The sequence below is a fragment of the Arachis ipaensis genome, chromosome B01 (assembly GCF_000816755.2).
Source record: "Arachis ipaensis cultivar K30076 chromosome B01, Araip1.1, whole genome shotgun sequence".
In the NCBI taxonomy this organism is placed as follows: domain Eukaryota; kingdom Viridiplantae; phylum Streptophyta; class Magnoliopsida; order Fabales; family Fabaceae; genus Arachis; species Arachis ipaensis.
In genome coordinates this window covers 39,250,825-39,260,812 of record NC_029785.2, presented here as the reverse complement: position 1 = coordinate 39,260,812, position 9,988 = coordinate 39,250,825, and positions in this window count along the sequence as shown.

Sequence of the window (9,988 nt, the reverse complement as noted above, 5' to 3'; positions counted from 1 at the left end):
AAATAAAGAGAAAAGATATTTTTGAATTTAATGAGGAAAGAGAAAAATAATAAAATGACACAAAACTTAAAATTTTTAGATCAAAACGAAGAAAACAACCAAGAACAACTTGAAGGTCAAGATGAACACCAAGAACAACTTGAAGATCAAGATGAATACCAAGAACAAATTTTTGAAAATTTTAATAACTAAATAAAAACCAATAACCTCTTAATTTACGAAAAAACAAAAATAAAAACAAAAATAAAAACAAATAAACAAGCAAAAAGCAAATAAATAGGTAAAAGAAAATAAAAACAAATAAACAGGTAAAAAAATATTTACAATAACCAATAATAAGGCACACGTTTGCAATTTCCCAGCAACGGCGCCATTTTGACGAGACGGATTTCTATCGGCAGAGAATTTTTATTAAAATAATCACGTTGCAAGTATAGTTTCTAAACCAACAGAGAATCCTTTCGTACAAAAGTTTTGATTGTCACTTAAGCAAACCCAATAAAATTTATAACCGAAGTATTTAAACCTCGGGTCGTCTCTCAAGGAATTGCAGGGAGGTGTATTTATTATTGGTTATGAAAAAGGGTATGTTTTTGGGTTTTTGAAATAGGGAACAAGTAATTTAAATGGCAGGAAAAATAAATTAATAATTAAGAAAATCTCTTGGCAAGGTATGAGAACTGGAAATCCTATCCTAGTTATCCTTATCAGGTGTGATGAGAATTGTGGTTGCTCACACTTAGTTAACCCTTACTAAATAAAGGAAAGTCAAGTGGACCAATTAATTTGATCCTCAAGTTCTAGTCAACTCCTATGGAAAGACTAGCTTTAGAGCGATCCAAATTAATCAGCAATTCCCAAATCTCAATCAACTGCTGAGTTTGACAACTCAAGTGTTACCAATTACTTAACCAAAGCCAAAAGGGAAAATAAATCTAAATTAAATTGAAAGCATCATAAATAGAATAGAACAATCATTAATCTGAAATACTTCAAATTGTATTAAATAGAATATTCAAATCTTAACATGAAGAGTTCATAAGCCAATTGGGCAACATAAGTCAGATACAAGTAAAAGCATTAGAATAAATAAGAGTAGAAAATAAATTAAAGGAACATTGAACCTGTGATTGAAGTAATAACCATAAAGTAAAAGAAATCCTAATCCTAAAACTTAAGAGAGAGGAGAGAGCCTCTCTCTCTAGAAAACTACATCTAAAACCTAAAATTATGAATATGAATGTTGTATGTGTAACACCCTAACTACCAAAGCTCACGCTTCCGGCTGCGCGACTCTGATAGCTCGGATATTACGATGACACTTATAATATTTAATACTAAAATATGAGCCTGTTTAAAACTTTAAACCGCGAAACCGCTCCCAAAAATACTTTCATCCGATAACATACATCCATAGATACCATGCGACTTACAAAACTCATAAAGAGTACATCCATATATATATATATACACATATATATAAATAATATTACAAGCATTACCCAATACAATTCCTAACCCGCTTACAGAATATATCAGGATAAAGGCGAGGGTACAATAAATAATCTAGAGCAATACAGAGCATCAGAACAACAACTAAATAAACTCTTCGAGACTTCAGCGCCCATATCCTGAAAGGGAAAAAATGTAGGGGGTGAGAACATCATCCTCGAAAGGGTTCTCAGTAGAGGGTTTTTGGGAATTATTGTAATAGGATACGTGAAGATAAACCGTACCAGTGATTACTACCCGTCTTATACCTCTTTTCAAAAATAATGGTTTACAATAAAAGTAAAGTCGGAAATCTTTTCTGAAAGAGGAACCGTTCAATTCTCAAAAACTCAAAAGCCTTTCAAAAAGGTTTATCTATACTGAACCAAAATAGCCTTTCATATTTTTTTCAAACCAGAAACACACAAAACCGAAACCAACCATCGGTCCATCTCATTTCAACCACGGCCCTAGGCCCAAACAACCCAACCATCAACCAATCACCACAGTCCAACAGAGTTCCAGTTGCAAACACAAATAGGAAGTTCAAGCACAAACAAACAGTTACAGCAAGTAGAACAATTAGCAGTTAATCACATAGGCAAACCAAGTACAATATGCACACCCAAACAATGTCACATAGATGCATATGATGCATGCCTGTCCCTAGTGGCTGATGATATCATCTGTCGGTTATATAGCCAACCCGACACGTCCTAGTAGCTAACCATGGACAGAAACACCCATCGCGAAGCAAGTAGGTTTAAGCTACAACCCCATTGCTACTACCCGCTCGACTCAGAGCCAGTGGAATAACCACTACTACGGCTACTACCCAGGCGGGTGTTTAAAAGCTCAACCTAGAGCGAGTGGAATCACCACTACTACCACTACTACCCAGGCGTCACGGTCTCTAACCTGGAGCAAGTGGGACGAACCACAACCATTGCTACTACCCAGGTATCTCAAACACATATTCATTCAGTCCCAGCCATGGATCAACATCCATCTCAGCCATCCGGCTTAAATTCATAATTCATAGTCAGCCATACGGCCCATAACTCATTCGGCAATCAGCCATAAATCAATATCATACACAGCTATTCTGGCTCACGGTTCAATCCAGAACCAACCAATATTCATAATCATACACAGCCATTCCGGCCCATAACAAAACAGCACTTCCACCATCCAACAACCATGGCAAGTTAAGGATTTATTTCAAAGTATTCAAAATCACCCGTCCAACAATGGGATTTTATAATAAAAGCTTCTCGGTAGAGTCCCAAGTCTTTAGGAAACCAGGCTGAATTCAAAAGTGCATTCGACTTTTCACATCATCAAATAATTGACTCAAATCAAATCAATCCTCAACGGATTAAACTCAGATTTCAAATCTTTAAAGAATCACTTCAAAACATTACATTTCACAAAGCCGCACAACAATTCAGCCAAACAAACATCCATAATCATTCAAGTCAATCAAATAATACATAAGGCAGATACAATCACTAAATACACTATATCTCACATCAGTATCCATATGTAATAATTCCAATAATAAACTATAGTTTTCGGAAAGCGCCCCTACCTCAAAACGCAAATTCCAAAAATCCAAACGTCTCACAGAGTCCTTTCCGCCTCAACCCGAACTGACGGCAACCAAAACCTCAGCTCCCAGCCACTTTTGCAATAACCAAAGCAACACTAATCGCAACATATAATAATCAGGACTCGACCCCACGTTACCAAAACTCATTTATTAACCAAACACAACCAAAAACTAACGCGAGACTTTTTGAAACATAATTTCTTACCGGAATAACAACACGAAGCAGCTGCGATTTCGAACCGGCCCCGGCAACAGCTCCGGCGGCGGCCAGAAGCTCTGGTGGATCAACTATAGAAACCACGCAGCATCAAAACCTTATCAAGATCCAAAATGACCGAAACCACAAATTAAAACCCTTACTGATAGAGTTCTCCAGCGACTGAGCTACATTCTCTGGCGGCAGAGACGGCGGAGCAGCTCGAACAGCCAGCAGTAGTGACGGCACTAACCAGCACCAACATCCACCACCGTCACCGCCTACCTCTCCGGTCAAATCCAATGGCCGCAACTCAGCCGCAGCAACGATGAAACGGCAGCAAAAAGGGTTAGCCCCAACCCGTGATGATGGTTCTCCGACGCGACACCAGCCACAGCAAGAACGGCGACGGTGAGACCCCAACAACGACGAGTTTCCCGGCGACAGAACAAGCAGGACTGGCGACGGCGTGGCTCACTCACCCCTTCCTGTCGTGTTCATCTCTTCTCCCTTAGCTCAGGTCGCGAACAGAGAAGATCCATGGTGTGATGATGGCACGGCGACGCGGCAACGTGAGCTTGCAGCAACGGCGCCCAGATGAGGCGGCGACAGCGCCCTTCCTCCTCTTCTCTCGTGCCAGCTTCGATGGATCGACAGTGGCGGAGGCGACGCGAGTCCTCTCTCACCTTCGCGATTCTCCTCAGGCGACGGAATTGAGTGCCAGATGGAAGAACTGCGACTGGGCAGGGACAAACGACGTTCCTCGTGTGTGGCAGTCCGTCGGTCACGGCGGCAGTACCCAGCCGGCGGCGCCAAGCCCTTTCCTTCTCTGCTTCATTCTTTTCCTTCGTTCAAGAAGGGAAGCTATGTGTGTTTAGGTTAGAGGGGCAGCAGCTGCTGCTGGTGGTTCAGGGAAGGGAAATATTGTTACTACTGTGCACCGAATTGGAGAAAGGGGGAGAGTGTGTCGCTGATGGGGAAACTGGGTAACCGCGTTAGGGTTTTAGGGTTTCATTTTGAAAATTAGGGTTAGGGGCACTTTGGTAACTTTACTAAAATTAGGAAATAGAGTAATTGAAACCCAAATTAAATCCAACACTAGATGTATATAGAAAATACTATTTGCTCATCAATTTTTACAAATTACTTTCAATAAAATGCCCAAATCAAATAATTAGAAATAATATACTTAATTTCTTTATTTTTCCAAAATAGCAATAGTAACATTTAAAATATTACTTATCTAATCCAAATCGTATAAAATCCTTATTACTTCATAACTATCAACTTTATAATTCAAATATAGAAAATAATCTAATAATTATAAAATTGGATAATAATCATAACTTATCTCAAATTCAATAAATTGAAACTTGCCTTAATTACCTTTAATAAAATAATTTCTGAAATTAAAGTTATAAATAACCATATGATTTGAGACTTGATCATAAAAAGACTTTTCAAAGGTTCTGGGTCTTACATTCTACCCACCTTATAAAAATTTTCGTCCTCGAAAATTGATACAAAACGAAAGAAATCTCATAACAGTTCATCCTGGAACACGTTTAAGGAAGAAGCAAAAATATCTCATCATATAAACATATATACGATTTTCAAATACTTTGATTGTCATATGCATAAGGGTGCAAAAATATCTCATCATATAAACATATATACCACACAGCTGGAGAGCAGAGGCACTTAGACAGGATTGAGTATGATATAGAGATTCAAGCAAAGTTAAACTACATAGTCTGCGGCATGCCAGTGGTAAACCGAGAGATCAAACCATTTATCGAGTGCCAAGAATTTGTAAACAAGCAAAGAGCAAGAGCCCTAAGAAATATAGAAAAACGGAACAAAGGTTGAAGGAGGCTGGACTCTGGGATCAGGTAGACCAGTCTTGGCCTCAGAGATGCCCTGCTGAAGAGCAACAAGAAACAAAAAAGAAGAGGAAGCAGGAGCCAAAGAAGAAAGGAGAGTCCAGCAAAGGAAAAGAGCACAAGAATTAGAGGTGGTGGAGTTCCTTCATAATCTTAAGTAAATAAGGAAGATGCATATCTGCAAAATGATATGCCTTCCAAGTTTCCATCTTATGCAATTTTATGATTAAGCTTTTATGTTCTCACTTTTATGTTTTGAATGAGTTCTGCATTTTGTCTTCTATCTTTTTTTTTAATGTTCAAAATAAATGTTTTAGTATAAGTGCCTGCCTCATTTTCATCTACTTGAATTATGTGTTTGGTCCCTTGGCTTTTGCATAAATAAGAGAAAATATTGAAACAAAAAGTGATTGTCCAATGTGGTAGGAATAAAAATAAAGTTCAATGGTGGTAATTTGCTTGATTAGTTGGTAAGCTCAATAATAAAAGCTATAGGATATAATGTCTCTTGTAGTATGAACTTAAGTGCTGTTGTAGAACCTTTAGTAAAACAAAATATCCCTGGAAAAAGAAAGAGCAAGAAGAAAAGAAGAAAAGCCAAGAGTTGGCAACAAAAATGAAAGAAACAAATAATAAAGCTAGACACCAATAGCTTGGACCTTAAGACACATGCCTGTGATGCTATTGTATTAGGATCTGCTTGGATTATTAGGTTCTGAGGAGTATTTTAAAACTTGGTAACTTGGATTAACTAATCCGGAATTACCAACCAAAAATCCACCATCAAGAGCAACCTAATTACAAAGCATTTAGTGACCCAAAGAGGTGCTAGGCATCAATGTCTTAGGACGAATTGTGAGCCAAGTGTCTATAGTGAACAGGTGTTGAATTGAGCCAAAAAGCTGCTGCAACACTTAGCTACAATTGAAAAATAAGTTTTTGAATCAAAGGGAAGAAAGAAAATCCAACGAGGATCAATAGAGAATAAGGTCTTATAGTGGCAACTCTAGTTAATACTCAAAGAGACATTTCATATTTGAAAGTTGATAATAATTGAGCTGCATTTTTGTCTGCATAAAACCCCATGAACCAAATTCAATTACCTGCTAAATAAAGACATATATGCTTTTCTGTTTTCTTTCATTTCTTCTCATGTTCTAGTGTTTGCTTGGGGACAAGCAAGATTTAAGTTTGGTGTTGTTATGACAAGTCATCTTATGCTAGTTTCACAAGCATTTTTCATTTGTTTCATTAGATTTTATGCACTTTCTTGCACAATAAGTAAGTGATTGGAGTGGAATTTCATGATTATCTTGATTCAATCAAACATCATTAATTTTATACAAAATCATGAGATTTATGCAAAAATTAGGAGATTGTTATGAATGATGCAAAACCTTATGATTTTGGTGAGACTTTGATTGCCCTTTTGATTGAATTCAGGTGAGAAAATGAAGAGAAAGAGAGGCACTGCAGAATAACGTTGCGCTCAAATAAAGAATGCCATGCTCTCTTGCGACGCACACGCGTACAAGACGCTTATGCGTCAGGGACGATTTTCGAAGACCCACGCATACGCGTGCATGACGCATACGCGTGGAAGTGATTGGCGCTCATTTGCAAAGGGAGCACTACGTTCATTAAGTGAGCGTTTTCGGGCAAATTCAAAATTGGAATTGGAGTTTTGCAACCGACGCGCACGCTTACATGACGCGCACGGGTCGATGGAGAATTTGGAAGGAAGCACGCGAACGCGTGGGTGGCGCTGAAGCCTGGAATTGAGATTTTGCCACCCATGCGCACGCGCAGAGGACGCGCACGCGTAAGCAGCGTTCATGGCGCGAACGTAGCGCTCATTAAGAGAACGCTATCAAAGATGTGTACGCGTGAATGGGACGCGCAAAATTAATAATAACCATTGTGTTATGGCCACTAAAAATTTGTCGGTAAAACTAATTTTTCTTGTAATGCCAATTCCTCCTCTGTTGGGCTTGCGCTTCATGCCTCCTATGTGGCACCTCACGCACCAAATTGGGCCACTCCTAAGACTTGTGATTCCTTGATAAATCTCTCTCTAATCTCCAATCCTTTAAAGTACTTAAGTTTATGAGTAATGCTGGAGCACAAGACCCATGATTTGGAGCATTGATGGACAATCATGAAGAATTATTTATAGCTTGACTTGGATGAAAAACTATTAAAGGAATATTAATTAGTTTAGTTTTGATTCTGTTTTAATTTTGATTGGTTTTGAATCTTAAATTAAGGTTAGTATTTATGGAGAAGAAACACTTACATGACTCTGTCTTCTTCCCCGAGCTGTTTTGACAATTCATAGTTTTTGTTTCAGCACATCATGAGCAACTAATCTCCTTTGTTATGGTTAGGAGCTCTGTTAATCTTTTTATGGATTATTAATCTAAGTATTTTAATTTATTTGAGGTTTATGATTTGATCTATTTCATGATTGAGTTTTCGTTCTTCATCCCTAAAGATTTATAATTGTTGGAAAATATTCTAACTCCGTTTTGAATTCTAAATATTGTTTTGGAAAAAGTAATATTGGAATTATCTTGAAAACTCTTTCTCACTACTTTTTTATTTAACTAGGAATAGTTTCAAAGAGTGTACGCCACTTTGTAAGTTTCAATTGTTTAGGACTACCTTGGATAAGTCACATATAATTCAACCTAAGGACTATTCTTGAATCATATTTGAAATTAAATCAAAATTGTGCTTCACCTCTTTTCTTAAATAATTGACTAAAGAATTAACGATTAATTAGGTTAAAGAGAAATTGAATGGCTAAAGTTGGAATTTGATTATTTATGATTTCTCATGATTGATCCCTGAATGCCTCAAAGAAATGAACATAAGGATTATTTTCCTAGAGAGTGAACATCTCTTGAACCTTAAAATTCTCACCATTATTGTTTTCACTCACTGTTTGCTATTTTATTGCCTCTATTTACACATTTTTATATAATTTCTTATTCATTCCTCTGCTTTTTTATTTGTCTAATTATAATAGTCAACTCATCATTGTTGCTTAGTCCTCTAATCCTTATGGAAATAATAACTCACTCACCGTGATATTACATGATATGATTCTATGCACTTGCTGAGTTATGGTTTTGCAAATTTCCACATCAACTCTACGGCGTACAACGTCATCCTTGGGAGGAGAACCATCAATGACCTGCTAGCGGTTATTTGCACGAAGCTACTAACAATGAAGTTTGTGGCGGATGACGGGTTGGTAGGGGCAATCCGAGGAGATCTAGAGATGGCTGTTGCTTGTGATAATGCCAACTTATCCTTATGAAAGAGGTCCAAAGAAGCATCCGGTGTGTTCTTGGCAGATCTGGACGCTAGATTTCATGTCCCACCGGTTGGCCGTAAGGCCAGAGGTGCAGCCCGCTGCGTAGAGAAAGAGGAAGATGTCCTCGGAGAAGACAAACAAAGTAGCCAAGCAAACGGCTAGTTTGTTGGAAGCCAGTTTTATCAGGGAACTAGACCACTCCACGTGGCTTTCGAATGTAGTCCTCATGAAGAAGGCAAACGAGAAATAGAGAATGTGCTTGGATTACTAGAACCTTAAAAAGGTCTGTCCAAAGGGCTCATTTTTCCTTCCTAACATAGATGCCCTGGTGGACGCAGCAGTGGGATACAAGTTTTTGAGTTTTATGGACACTTACTTAGGGTACAATTAGATCCCTATGCACCAACCTGACGAGGAGAAGACAGCGTTCATAATGCTAGGGAGAACATATTATGACAAAGTCATGCCGTTTGGCCTAAAAAATACAAGGGCAACCTATCAAAAGTTGATGAATAGGGTCTTCAAGGACCACATAGATAGGTCGGTAGAAGTCTACGTCAATGACATGCTAGTTAAAATAGTTGAGCCGGACAATCTAGTAGCCGATCTGTAGGTCATCTTCGACTCTTTTTGAAAACACAATATGAGGCTAAATCCCTTGAAATGCACTTTCACCATGGAAGCAGGGAAGTTCTTGGGATTCATGATCACCCAGTGAGGGTTGAAGCTAACATGGCTAAATGTAAAGTCGGGCTTTGCATGACAAGCCAGCGTGTGAAAAGATGTGCAAAGGTTAGCAAGCAGGTTGACGGCTCTGTCCTATTTTCTTGATGTGTCGGCTGAGCTCATTGATACAGTTGCCAGGAATCAGCATCTGTATCTAAGCAGCAACCCTTCCATGAATGAAGAGGTTAAAACAGCAACTGCTGAACTCAGTCCTGTAGAACAAGCTGCTGAATTCAATCAGCAATTGGACTTCCTAACAAGGCAGTTAGCCGAATTCAAAGATAGATTACAAGAGACAAGGATGGCTAATATACATATGGAAGAACAGTTTAAGCAAACAAAGCAGCAGCTGTCAAGGCAAATAACAGAAGAATGCCAAGTAGTTCAATTAAGAAGTGGGAAAACATTAAATACCCCACCTCAAGGCATCAAAAAATCAAGAAATGAGCAACCCACCAAAGATTCACCTGAGGACAGTAAGAGCCCAGGGAAAAATAAGTCTGGCGCTAAAACGACAGAGAATTGGTGGAAGGCTGGCGCTGAACGCCCAGACCATGCCCAAAACTGGCGTTCAACGCCAGAAATGGGCAGGAATCTGGCGTTGAATGCCCAAATAGGGCAGAATCCAGCGTTGAACGCCCAAAATGGGCACAGTTCTGGCGTTTAGACGCCAGAAGCAGACAAGGAGCTGGCGTCCAGTTTCACTCCAGCTTCTGACTCTGGCACTCAATTGCCAGTGAGGGATCAGACACACACAA